The sequence below is a fragment of the Delphinus delphis genome, chromosome 20 (genome assembly GCF_949987515.2).
Source record: "Delphinus delphis chromosome 20, mDelDel1.2, whole genome shotgun sequence".
Lineage (NCBI taxonomy): Eukaryota > Metazoa > Chordata > Mammalia > Artiodactyla > Delphinidae > Delphinus > Delphinus delphis.
The window spans coordinates 28341055-28354653 of record NC_082702.1 but is presented as its reverse complement, the minus strand read 5'-3'; the positions used below and the strand labels follow the sequence as shown (position 1 = coordinate 28354653).

Sequence of the window (13599 nt, the reverse complement as noted above, 5' to 3'; positions counted from 1 at the left end):
TGGAAATAGTGCCTGAAGTGAGGTGGGCTTGGAGTGAAGGGCAGTTGCGTAACCTGTGGGATCTGACAGGTATTTCCAGGTAGGTGGGGTCAGGACTGAGTTGAACTGTAGGACACCCATCTGGCATCTCAGAGAATTCCTTGGACCACCCCCTCCAAACCACACACTGGAAAGTGGGTGCAGAACCCTCTCACCAGCCCTGGACTTCTCAGCTTAAGGTAAGGCGCCAAATTCCTTTTTTGTCCAAAGGCATCTTGGGTTGGATTTTCTGTCCCTGGTTACCAAGAGAATCCTAATGGACACAGTATTACCTCGTTTAATCTTTTCACCAACTGTGAGCTAAGTATCGGAACCCCTAACTCTACAGATGAGGAAGAGAAACAGGCACAGAGAAGTGATGTGATGTAAACGGTGCAGGCAGGATTTCAACCTGGCTTCCTGGCCCCTGGAGCCCGCATTCTATCCACTCTGCAGGGGCTTGGGAGTACAGCTGAGTCTCATAGTCATCTCTGTCACAGACTTCAGTCAGCAGTAGCGCATCTGCTGGCAGAGGAGAGCCCTGATTCTCTTGCAGCCAGTGGCTGAAGGAGGACCTAATTCACTTGGTGTTCTCTGCCACATGTGCCCTCTTCCTGGAAGAAAAACACCAACAGAGGAGGAGCTTAGTCAATTCCTACAGGGTTTAAGCTTGATGTCAAGGGCCTGGAGAGCTTGGAATGGCCCAATATCTTCTCCTTCCAAGGATTGATGTTCAGTGTCTACCTTTTACAGTTTTGGTTTTTTTTTTTTTTGGCCATGCTGAAGGATCTTAGTTCCCTGACCAGTGATCGAACCCATGGCCACTGCAGTGGAAGCACGGACCCCTAACCACTGGACCACCAGGGATTCCCTAGAGTTCCACTCTTTTCTCTGAAGATACCAGACTCTGGTAAAATGCAAATACCTCTCAGGACTCCAGGGCTTACAACCTGAGCTGCTATCAGTGGTGACAGTTTTGTAGGAATAATGGCTTTGAGAGGGGTTTAGGGTACCAGGTGCATGGCTGGGCTGGTAATGGTGGCACTCTGGAAGAGGAAAAGGGTGCAGAAAGGGACATCTGAGAATTGGATACGTTTCAGTTGGTTAAGGGAGCAGGTCATCCATGTAAGTGTGATAATGGGATCAAATAATACGCTATCTGGGATTTGCTGCAAAATAACAGGGGGATGGGGAAAGTAGGTGGAAATATAGATGAAATAAGATATATACACTAATATGTATAAAATAGATAACTAATGAGAACCTGCTGTATAGCACAGGGAACTCTACTTCATTTCGCTGTACAGTAGAAACTAACACAACATTGTAAAACAACTACGCCCCCCCCCAAAAAAAAGGATTGGCCATTAGTTGATCATTGTTGAAGCAAGGTTACCAGTACATGAGGGTTTATTCTGTCTACATAAGCATATGTTTGAAATATTCCATAGTAATATTTTAATTATGAATAATTAAAAAAACATGATTTAAAAAACATGTTTTGTGCTTTATTCTTTATATCTTGTATGCACCTCACAAATGTTTTCTCCCCATTTTAAAGATGGTAAAACTGAGGCTCAGAGAGTTTAAGTCATTTATGCAAGGTGGAATTGAGAGCTAAACCCAGGCTTTCCAACTCCTGTATCCCAAGGTTAGTCTGGGGCAGAGGGCAGCAGAGGCAAGCTGGCAGCCCCTGCTTGACGGGGGCTGACAGGCAAGGACCGGGGCTAGGTGAGCCAGTCTTGTCCACATCCAAGTCTTGCCGAGAGGCAGCCCAGCCTGTGTGTAACTGGTGTGGCGAAGACCCCGGCAGGGCCTCACGGATTCATTGAGCGCACAGTGGAAAGCTCCTGGCCACTGATTTCACATGCTTCTCGGTAGTTAAGAAAACACTGAGTCCAGCACAGCAGGCTCTGGCTCTGGACCCTTTCATGGGCATCCTGAGGACTGCTGCCTGAACATCTGGGTCTGATAAAGCCCACGTGGGCTTCCCTGCCGCCTTTGCCATAGCTATTTCCGCACGTACCCTTGAAGCTCTGTGCGTGTGGAGGGTCTTTTCTTTTCTTTCCTCCCAAACATATGGATTCCCAGCTCCTATTTCAAACTCAAATACTCCTCTGCTATAAACTCCCCAAAGCTCTCAATTTCCTTTTTCCATTGCTCATTCTTTCCTGAAGTGCATGAAAAAGCCTCTCTTAGCTCTGTTCCAATTTCCTTGTTTATGAAAGAAGGGCAAGGAGAACGGTGATTTCAATGATCAAAGTTAAGCAGGCCCTGATTCCTTCCTTAGGAGAGCACACCTCAATGACCTGGGAGATCCCAACTTACCAGGTACGAAAACAAATCACAGGAAAGCCCTGACTCCCCCCAAAACACTCATCCTGCAGGAGGCCTGATACAGTGCCAGCTGCTTCCTTTATCTGGCTGAAACGTCCTCTTTGAAAACCACTAATGGAATAGAAAGAAGAAGAGAAACGGGCATGATTCCCAGAAGGTTACTGCTGGAGTGGGAGTGTGTTATCTGGGAAGGGAAGAACAGGTCCTTGCCTGCTCCTTAGCCTGTGGCCTTGTGTTTCTTCATGATGATGGCAACTCACGACTTAGAGGCAGAAAGAAGCCAGTCCTCAGCACTGAAACACTGGACACATCAGCACCAACAGGGTGAGGGAAGAAAAGGGACTCAGTGCATCATGAAGCACCTGGGGGACAGAAGGTTCCCCACCCAGGGAGAGACCCTCAGGTGCCTTCACGGGGCCCAGCAGGTAACATAATGATAAAAGGCAGTGGACATTGGTTTCAGCCTGGAGGAGCCCTGGGTAGCAGCAGCGGGGCCTGGAGACAGCAAGTCCTCTCTGGAGGGGGCAGCAGCCCTTCACCTCTGGCTGGTTATTCTTGTGGAAGAACGTGAGCGTGGTGTTGCCACATCTTCCATTTTTCCAAAGACGTGGAGATCTGGATTTTACATGAAGTCTCCCAGTTTGGGAACTGATTTTGATGGAACATATTGCAAAGGCTGACATTAGGAGCTCAATAAGATCTGTCTCGCAGTGCGAGTTCACCCAAGCACCCCTGGTTTGCAGCCCAGACCTAGTAACTGGTCCTCTACACCTGCAGTGTGGTCGGCAGCGCTGGGAGAAGTAGCCAGGAAGAGGTCAGAGGCAGCCACGGGGCAAAGGGCATCGCCTGGCACAGGAAGGAGGTAGCCCTGCCTGCTGTTCCTGGGCTCATAAAACACTCGCAGGCTTCTGTCATGTTACCATGCTGGATCTGCTACCAGTTGGGTCCTTACCAACAACGCTCCCATCCCCTTTAGAAATTCTCCTCCTCCCCAAGGCAGTTCATGTGGCTAGCTCAGAACTCTTTCTTTGGGAGAGGCAAGTCGGCACTTCAGCCTCTGACCACATTCAAGATAACCTTCAAGACAACTTAAAATTCACCTGCCCATGGAAGAAGCAAGTGACACCTTCCTTCCTCTCAGGGTTGACAAAACCATGACCAGCAACTCTGCATCCTTAAGGAGCTCTTTCTTTCCCCCCAAAAGTCACATTGTGCTTTGAGGACAACTTCTGTTCCTCATCTCTGTGAGAGAGAAAAGAGGCACAGAGCTGGGAGCTATTTGCCCAAAGACACACCAGGGAGGACTCCTAATAGCTGGCAGAAACATGCACTAAGCTATTTTTTTTAAAAGTTCAGATGTCTTCCTGATTTGTACATAATAACGGTAAGTAAAATTTCCTCACAATGGGATGGTGCAGTAATCTAGAAGGCAGAGAGAGACGAGAAAAGCTTTTAGGCATGGGAACTCCCTGGTGGTTAGGACTCCGTGCTTCCACTACAGCGGCCCGGGTTCAATCCCTGGTTGGGGAACGAAGATCCCACAAGCCTTGGTGTGTGGCCAAAAACAGAAAAAAAAAAAAAAAAAAGGTACGATCACGGAATCTCTTTCTCTGGCATTACCTTTACTCTACCAGGTAGGTTCTTTTATTCTTGCAATTCCCTGTATACAGGGAATGAGAAAGATGCGTGGGAGGAGATGACAAGAGAGAGTTTCAGAGCAAGGGAAAGTACATTGCACAAGCGATTGCCTGCAGCAGGGTGTGCGCGTGAATCTCTGGGTCTGGATTTGCATGCTTTGCCTGCGTGCAAGCCATTTTGGTAGAAGGAGAAGTGTTGTTTCTATACTTCAGTAAATACAATACCCTCCTAAGAGAACCTTCATGACTCCTGTCTCTCTCTCTCTCATTTCACCAATACACTGTTGCTGTTCATCTAATCAATATATATTTATTGAGCACCTTCTCGGTATCTGACACTGTGATATGCGGTGAGATTACATTGATGAACAAGAAAGACACAGTGTTTGTCCTCAGGGGACCCACTGTTTATGAGGGAATCAGACAAGTGAATGGGAAGATGCCATTCAGCGGGGTTAAGCCCTCAGATGGAGGAAGTGGACGTGGAGAGGGCACGGAGGAGGAAGCGTGACCTGATAGGCTGCGGGGGGAGTGGGGGGAACGTATTCTGGGAGAAGTGAGGTCTAGGCTGAGATCTGAAGGATGAGCTGGAACGAGACAAGGAAAAGGGAAGGGGAGCATTTCAGGCAGAGGAAACAGCATGGGCAGAGATCTGGAGGTCAGATTCTCCCTAGCACCGGATGAAAAGCTACTGTTTGTGCTAAGGCAAGTTCCATCCTGGGGAGGGTTTCAGGGGAGTTCTGGAGCCAAGTATGGGACCAACGTGGCACTGGTCATAAGCCAACCTTAAAAATCATTGTTCTCAAAAAAAAAAAAAAAAAAAAAAACATTGTTCTCTGATTTAAACTGCTCAGTTAAAAGCATTTAAAATGGTCTCCAGTCCTTAGGGTGCTCAGAATATAGGATGGAGAACTAAGTGCTCAGGGGACACTGGAATATAGTCCCTCCTCCTGAGGAAGGACACAAATACTAAGGGTAAAGCACAGAACCTGAGAAAAACTGACTTTTTAATTCTAGTTTACAACAGAGGACAGAGAAAATTCATACTTTTGTCCTCTCTCTCTCTCTCTTTCACACACACACACACACACACACACACACACAAGCACTCTCCTGGTGAGCTGGGCAGGTGAGATTTTTATGTTATTTTTTACAGAGGAGGAAACTGAGGCTCAAGGGGCAAAGCATCCAAGGTTATTGGCTCATTCATTCACTCACTGACTCAACAACCATTAGTGGAGCACATGCTGCCAGCAGGCTTGCACACAGCGGTGAATGACACACGTACTCCCTACTCATGGGAGCCAGGGTTCTAACCCATTTCTTCCGATTCCCACCCCAGTACTCCATCCAATACACTGAACTGCAGTTGGATACGTGTTCTCTGGTGCAACACGCCGGTGGACGGGTGTTTACGGTCCTGTGCCCTGTCTTTGTCAGCACTACCCCCAGCCCCAAACATGCCATCGAGGCAAAAACAGCATAGTTGCTATGCAAATGTATCTTCAAGACAAGGTGCAGACCCAGATTTTCCCTGTAAGTCCCTCTTGTATAGAAACTGTACCAACCAACGGCTGTCCTGGCCCTGGTCGTCTTTGAGTCACTGGGAAATTTCCCATTGCACCTCCGCCCCCTGTACTAGCCCAAAGCGAAGGCTTTTAAACCCTCACCTTTTGCAAGTCTTCCCTCTAAACCCTGTCCCATGGAAGTCGGGATGGGATAAAGGTTCTTTCAAAGCAAACTGGGGAAGATTGAAGGGGAGGAGAAAGCAGGCTGTGAGCAAGGGAATAGGAGACACCAGGCCCACTCTGCTTCCCGCACAATCGTGCTGTGAGCCAAATCTGGCCAAGGTCGGAGAGGACTGGCAAAACCCAACCAGACAGACATCCCTCAGAGATGCCTGGGAGAGGCTGGTGTATCTCCCCAGAGCCTGGGCAATGTTATTTCCTGGGGCGAAGCAAGTCACAAAGGATGAAAGCTGATGACTGAATGTCTGGGGCAGGGTGGGAGGCTTTGCCAAGAGGTGGAGGTGGAGTGGTGGAAAGGGAGGAGGGGAGGAGACTTGGCTGGTTTTGCACAGACACATCTCTTCATTTTTCCAGACTGGAAAAAGCTGTTTGCACTGTGCACATTTGCAGAGAGTCACAGTATTTACTACGCTTCCTGGCTCGACAGATTTCTTTCTGTCATTCAGTCAAACGCAGCTTGTATTTTTCATAGCCAGAGCCGAACAGACCGTGGAGGCTCTTCCCCCACGTTGTGTTCAAAAACACAGCACGAGTGACTCAGAAAGCCTGGCTCACGTGGGCAGCGGGAGCGGGTGGTGGTAGCATGTTGTAGAGATAAAGACCCATGTTTAGAAAAACACTGTCTTCCCCTTGGAGGGGTTTAATGACGCTCCTTGTTTTCCCGGCACACATTGTTTTTTGAGCAGCCGGAAGAAACAACTGCTGTACTAGAAACTGATTCCTGCCCTTTGCGTGTGACTCTCGGTTATCCATACTGACAGCGGTGGGTAGTTCAGGGGAGTAGGATAATTTTTAAAAGTGGTTAATAATAATATAGAAAATCCTTTCTTGCCAAAATCTGCCTATCCAGGGAAAGTTATCTGTTGAACCACTGTATGCTTGCTAAGAGATAATTCGATCCAACAAACATTAACCGAGCATGCCCCATGTGCACGGTATGGTGACAGGGGTGGATGTGTCCAAGCTGACCACAACCTAACATGCACTTTACCTTTTTAGTAGAAAACGGTGTGTGAGCCCAATGGCATTCACTGCCAGTGGTGGAATTCCAGGCACTAGGGATGGGCCAGGTCAGTAAGGAAAGTCTGTCGGGGGTAGGAGAGGGGAGAGCTATCCCAAACCCCTTCACATCATACTCCTAGGTTCCTGTATGTGTAATACACCAGCCAAGCCACCACACTGGGAGTGTAGTCATCAAATCTTGCTCAAAACCTCAGAGTCATGCTGCCCGAGAGTCCGAGAGTGGGTACCTCATCTTCAGAGAGGACATAACGACGTATTCAGGCAACCTCTGACCTCGCCAGCCAGGGGGAAGGTAAATAAACAGTTACCCTTGATGACACAGGATAGCATCACCTGATGCAATGGAATAGAGCCTCTAACTTCATCCTCTTCTTGGGTTGGCAAAGCAGAGTCCTCTTGCATTAATTTAAAGAGAGAAAGGGCCCACCCAGACTTCTCCTCAAACCTGCTTTTGAGCCAGGAGCCTTGGGACTTGGAGGGGTGGAGGCAGGCGGAGGAAAGTAGGGGAGGGTTTTTAGGGGACCAAGGGAGTCAGGGGAGCTAGAAATTCTGCACAGTCCAAGCTGATGATGCCAGATGTAGCTCAATTTTTTTTCTTTTAAAAGACTATTATGGGTTTCCTTTCCAAAGTGGAAATGCAGGGATGGAAAAATGAGTTTCAGTTGCTATGGTAATAGGAGTTGGCTGGGCCTGTAGGAGCAGCAGCTGGAGTAGAGCTAGTGGCCGGGAACCTGGCCCCATGACAGAGGGAGCTTCCGGCTGGGGATAAGACAACAACAGGCTTTAGCAGGAAGGAGAAGGAGGAAAGATGAGAGAAAAGGAGACAGAAACTGTGTCTCCAGACATTGCAGCCTGTGAATCCTGCAGACATTAGCAGGGATACACAATGGGGTTTGTGTGTGCATGAGTGTGAGTGGCTGTGTTGTATGTGCATTCCCACAGGCCAAAAAAAAAATGAGAAGCAAAATAAATCCAATGCCTGAAAAAGAATGGCCGAGAAAGCCCTAAGACAGCTGAACGACTGAAGAAGAGAGGGCAGCCATTTAGGAGCCTTCCAGGAGGTTGTGGGAAATGCCTGAACAGGGACTGGCCCTCACATGCTGTGCTCCCTCACCTTTTGTCCTCACACAACTCCTCAAATTGAAACTAGTGTGGGCCAGCAACACAGCCGACAAAATCCCCACAGGGTTAGCAAGACTACGGGTGTCGGTGTCGGTAAGCTGGTTGTTCTATTTCATCTGCACCTCTAGGTGACTGTTTTTGTTCCGGGTAGAAAGAATCCATGACCCTGGGACTCTGGGGTCTTCTAGTCTGGGGCTTTGAAGGGGTCTGGATGTTCTCAACATCACATTCTGGGGAGATGTTTTGATTAGGCCTATGGTGACTTTAGGCCTTTGCTGGATCCCTCAGCAGGGCCCACCTGAGAGAATATTATGCCACTCCCAGTCCTACCCCAGGAACAGGGACCACTCAGGCCCTCTCCTCCCATCACGTGGTGGTAAATCGATAGGGAGACCTCACATTTATGAAGGGACTCCAAGTTAGGCTTTTGACACTATATAATCCTATCACTCTCTCTATATATGCTGCCCCTGAGAAACACTGAGAGGATCATACAGTTTAAATGGACCACCACTCCGGTATCTTGTTTTGTATTTCTTCATTTTGCAATGTATCAGGAGCCTCAAAAAGTAGAAGTGAGCGCAAAAAAGAATAAAATACTTAGGACTAAACTTAACCAAGGAGGTGAAAGACTTGTACACTGAAAAATGCAAAACATTACTGAAAGAAATTAAAGAAGATACAAATAAGTGGGAAGACATCCCATGTTCATGGATTAATATTAAGATGACACTACTACTCAAAGTGATCTACAGATTCAGTGCAATCTCTCCCAAAATCCCAATGATGTTTTTTGCAGAAATAAAAAAATCCATACTAAAATTCATAAGGAATCTCAAGGAACCCCAAACAGCCAAAACAATCTTGAAAAAGAACAAAGCTGAAGAACTCAAACTTCATGACTTCAAAACTTATTACAAAGGTACAGTAATCAAAACGATATGCTACTGGCATACAGACAGACATATAAACTAGTGGAATAGAATAGAGAGCCTAGAAATAAACCCTCACATATATAGTCAAATGACCATTATGACCTTATTTCAACAAGGTGCCGAAACAACTCAATGGGGAAAGGACAGTCTTTTCAACAAATGGTGTTGGGAAAACTGGATATCCAAGTACAAAAGAATGAAGCTGGACCTTCACTTTATGCCATATACAAAAATTACCTAAAATGGATCACAGATCTAAACATAGGCTCTAAAACTGTAAACTCTTATGAGAAAACATGAAAAAAAAAGCCTCATGTCATTGGAATTGGCAATGATTTCTTGGACATGACAACAAAAGCACAGGCAACAAAAGAAAAAATAGGTAAACTGAACTTCATCAAAAGTAAAAACTTCTGTTTATCAAAGGACACTACTAACAGAGTGAAAAGGCAGACTGGGGGAAAATATTTGCAAATCACATATCTGATAAGGGATTAATATCCAGAATACACACAGAACTCCTGACTCAAAACAACAAAAAACTCAAACTGATTAAAAATTGGGCAAAAGATTTGAAGAGACATTTCTTCAGATATTCAAATGACCAATAAGCATATGAAAAGATGCTCAACATCCCTAATCATTAGGGAAATGCAAATCAAATCCACAATGAGATCCTATTAGAACTATTAATGAAAAAACAAACAAAACAAAATAACAAGTGTTGGCAAGGATGTGGGGAAATAGGAACCTTTGCCCATTGCTTGTGGGAACGTAAAAAGGTGCAGCCACTGTAGAAAATGGTGGGCGATTCCTTCCTTCCTTCCTTCCTTCCTTCCTTAATTTATTTACTATTTTTGGCCATGCTGTGCGGCCTGCGGGATCTTAGTTACCTGACCAGGGATTGAACCTGTACCCCCTGACTTGGGAGCGCAGAGTCTTAAACACTGGACCGCCAGGGAAATCCCAGCAATTCCTCAAAAGATAAAATAGAGAGTTACCTTATGATCCACTCTGGCTATATACTGCAAAGAATTAAAAGCAGAAATATTTGTACATCCATGTTCATAGCCATATTATTCAGAATAGCCAAAAGGTGGAAGCAACCCAAATGTCCATCAACAGATAAATGGATAAACCAAATGCTGTATATGCATACAACAGAATATAATTCAGCCTTAAAAAGGAAGGAAATCCTGACGTATGCTACAACATGAATGAACCTTAAAGACATTATACGAACTGAAATAAGCCAGTCACATAAGGACAACGACTGAACGATCCATCCTTATATGTAAGGTACTTAGAGTTGTCAAAATCATAGAAACAGAAAGTGGAATGGTGGTTGTCAGAGGCTGTAGGAAGGAGAAAATGGGGAGGAAATTAAATTAATTAAACAATTAAACCCATTGTTTAATGAGTATGGAGTTTCCATTTAGGAAGATGAAAAAGTTCTGGAACCACCTGGAGATGGACTGTGGTGATGGCTGGTTTTATAACAATGTAAATGTACTTAACGCCACCGAACTGCGCACTTTAAAATGGTTAAAATGGGGGCTTCCCTGGTGGTGCAGTGGTTAAGAATCCACCTGCCAACACAGGGAACACGGGTTTGAGCCTTGGTCCGGGAAGATCCCACATGCCGCGGAGCGACTAAGCCCGTGCGCCACAACTACTGAACCTGCGCTCTAGAGTCCGAGAGCCACAACTACTGAGCCCGCGTGCCACAGTTACTGAAGCCGGTGTGCCCTAGAGCCTGTGCTCAGCAACAAGAGAAGTCCCCGCAATGAGAAGCCCGCGCACTGCAACACAGAGTAGCCCCCGCTCGCCGCAACCAGAGAAGAGCCAGAGTGCAGCAACGAAGACCCAACGCAGCCAAAAATAAAATAAATTTAAAACAAATTTTAAAAAATAAATTAATTAAATGGTTAAAATGGTAAATTTTATGCCCTGCGTATTTTACCATAATTAAAAATATACATATACAGGTACATAAAAGTGGAAGTGACTAGGGTCAGCATCTCGACCTCTGAGGAGTCCAGTTAGGCCCAGTCCCCACCGAGGAAATGGCCCTTCCCCTACTTCTTCTGTCTTGTCAAAACTTACCACAGGTGCAGACAAGACCACAGGCTGGTGTGGGAGCCCAGCGTGCGCAGGTGGGAGAGAAAGATGAACACAGACAAGGACTGCTGAGGAGGACGCAGGGTCTGAAGTGATGAGGGCCTTCGGGCAGGAGTGGACACAGCTGCCAGGAGCTCTGGCGGTTCAGTGGAGGAGGGAGGCGGGACTTCTTGCTTGGCTGCTGCGCGGTGTCACAGAGGAAGTGGTGTTTAAGGGGGGTTTGAGGGAGTGAGGACGTGCAGCTGTGTGAATTGGTGGAGGGCATCTAGGTGAGTTGTTTGTTTGGCAGGCGTGTGGTGTGACTGAGAGGCGGAAGTTGGGAGAGGAGGCTGGGTCGGCAGGGAGGGGAGGCGACCTGGGAGAAGGGCACCCCGTGCAGGAACTTCTCTGCCACACCAGCCTGTGGTCTTGGAAGGGAAGCACTGTAAAGGCATACTTGGCCTTGATTTGTAGCCTTCTGAAGCCAGATGCCGACGGATTGTGAACTGACAATAATAACAACTTCTAGCGACAGAGTACTTACTAAATGCATCTTAATAACCCTAAGCGGCAGGTAGCAATCTCAGCTCCACTTTCAGCTGGGAAAACCGACGCCCCAGTGATAAAGCAGCCTGTCAAGAGAGAGCGCGCGCGCGCACACACACACACACACACACACACACACACACACACACACACAGCCAGTTAGTGGTGGGGCTGGAGTGCGAACCCAGGCCTACATGGGTCCCAAACTGGAATACATATAAGAAAGCCCTCAGGAGCTAGTTTAAAAACATAAATTCCATTCCCAGTAGCCAAAGCTGGAATAATTTGAGCAACGAAACAAAGTAGTATTGGATGATAGCCTGGGGTATAAAGTAAAATCCACAAGTCCATACTATTACAAATTTAAAAAAAAATTAATCATTGGGAGAGAAGAGCACAACCTCCCATGAAGAATTCTAAATAAATTATGTAGACACATGACCCTAAAGTACGGGGGACAGACCGCCCACTCCCTTAAGCGTGGGCTGCACATAATAATCTTCCTGGGCTTCCCTGCTGGTCCAGTAGTTAAGACTCTGCACTTCCAATGCAGGGGGTGCGGGTTCAATCCCTGGTCGGGGAACTAAGATCCCACATGGTGCACAGTGCCGCAAAAAAAAAAAACAAAAAAAACTTCCTTCCAAGAGAACAGTATGGAACAGGGGAAACAGAGTAACTTCACAGAGAAACCTGACAAACGCTACCTCAGCCAGGTGATCCAAGGTAGTAGCAACAGTGGTAAGTCATGTTGATATTATGGACACGTCATGTGATGTGATGAAAAAAGGCACTTTATTTCTGTGGTCTTCCTCTCCAAAACCCATAACCCTAGTCCAACCATGAGAGAAATATCACACAAATTCCAATAGCAGGGTATTCTACAGTACATCTGACTGGTACCCCTCAAAACTGGCAAGGTCATCCAAAACAAAGGAGTTCTGAAACACTGTCACAGCCAACAGGAGCCTAAGGAGACATGACAAATAAATGCAATGTAGGACACTGGACAAGATCCTGGAATAGAAAAAGGACATTAGGTAAACACTAAGAAAATCTGAATAAACTATGGGCTTGTGTTATTAATAATGTATCAGTATGGTTCATTAATTATAACAAATGGACTATGGGTTAACAAACGGTTAGTAGGGGGACCTGGGTGTGGGGTATATGGGAACTCTCTGTACTATCGTCTCAATTTCTCTGTAAATCTAAACTGGTCTAAAAAAATAAAGTCTATTAAAAACAAACAAATTCCTGGGTTGACCCTCAGAACCCCTGGCCTTCTGGTGCGCATTTGCACAGCTGTAGCGGAGCTGTGAATGAAGTCAGGCGCACCACCTGCCTGATGACAGACTGAAGAGAAGCAGCAGATACAGCAGAACCTGCAGGGAGGGAGACAGTTCACTCCAAGGACACTGCATGCCTCTCCTCCATCAGACTCCTCGAGGTTAGGGACTGTGCCTCTCTCATTGGACTGGCAGCCTTCCTAATGTGCGAAGTGGATCTCCCCTGTCAGACTGGGCAGCCCCTGAGGGGCAGGGCCCACTTTTCCTCTTGAGCTCAAGGAGGCCTTTCTCTGCAGCCCCAGGAGCCACAAATTCTCTATATGCATTTCATCTTCCTTTATGTAAGTCAAGGTTCTTCCTATGAGTGGGAAAAGAGGTTACGCACAAAACGCACATTTTTAAAAATTGAAGTAGAGTTAATTTACAATGTTGTGTTAGTTTCAAGCGTACAGCAAAGTGATTCCGTTATACATACGTACATATAGGTGCGTGTGTGTGTGTATATATATATTCTTTTTCAGATTCCTTTCCATTATAGGTTATTACAAGATATTGAGTATAGTTGCCTGTGCCATACAGTAGATCCTGTTGTTTAACAAAATGTACATTTTTTAAAGGCTGGCAAAAGGTCTGCTTGCTCCAAAATAACAGGACTCCTAACCCTTTGGATAAGCATAACCAATGCTCATAAGCAGCAAACTCAATAATTTGGATTTAGTGCCTTAAGCCTCCTCTTCCACCCCCTCCCTCTCCAGTGCCACCTGTATCCCAGTCCTCAGGAATAGACGAGGGATAACAGTAGTAACAGCTTAAAATTGTGATGCTGCCGATTCTATAACGGAGCAAA

The 13599-nt window shown here is 46.3% G+C and overlaps 1 protein-coding gene across 2 annotated transcripts in view; it reads right to left on the bottom strand.

Moving 5' to 3' along the window:
• CHD9 (chromodomain helicase DNA binding protein 9) overlaps positions 1–13599 on the bottom strand; it is a 244937-nt gene that overhangs the window by 225138 nt on the left and 6200 nt on the right. Inside the window, exon 1 of one of the 2 annotated variants that reach the window (XM_059999876.1) lies at positions 10927–11094. The exons of the other annotated variant lie outside the window; for it this stretch is intronic. The gene's annotated coding sequence lies outside the window, so the exon portion shown is untranslated. Of the gene's footprint in view, positions 1–10926; positions 11095–13599 lie in introns of those variants that run through there. 2 annotated transcript variants of the gene reach the window in all.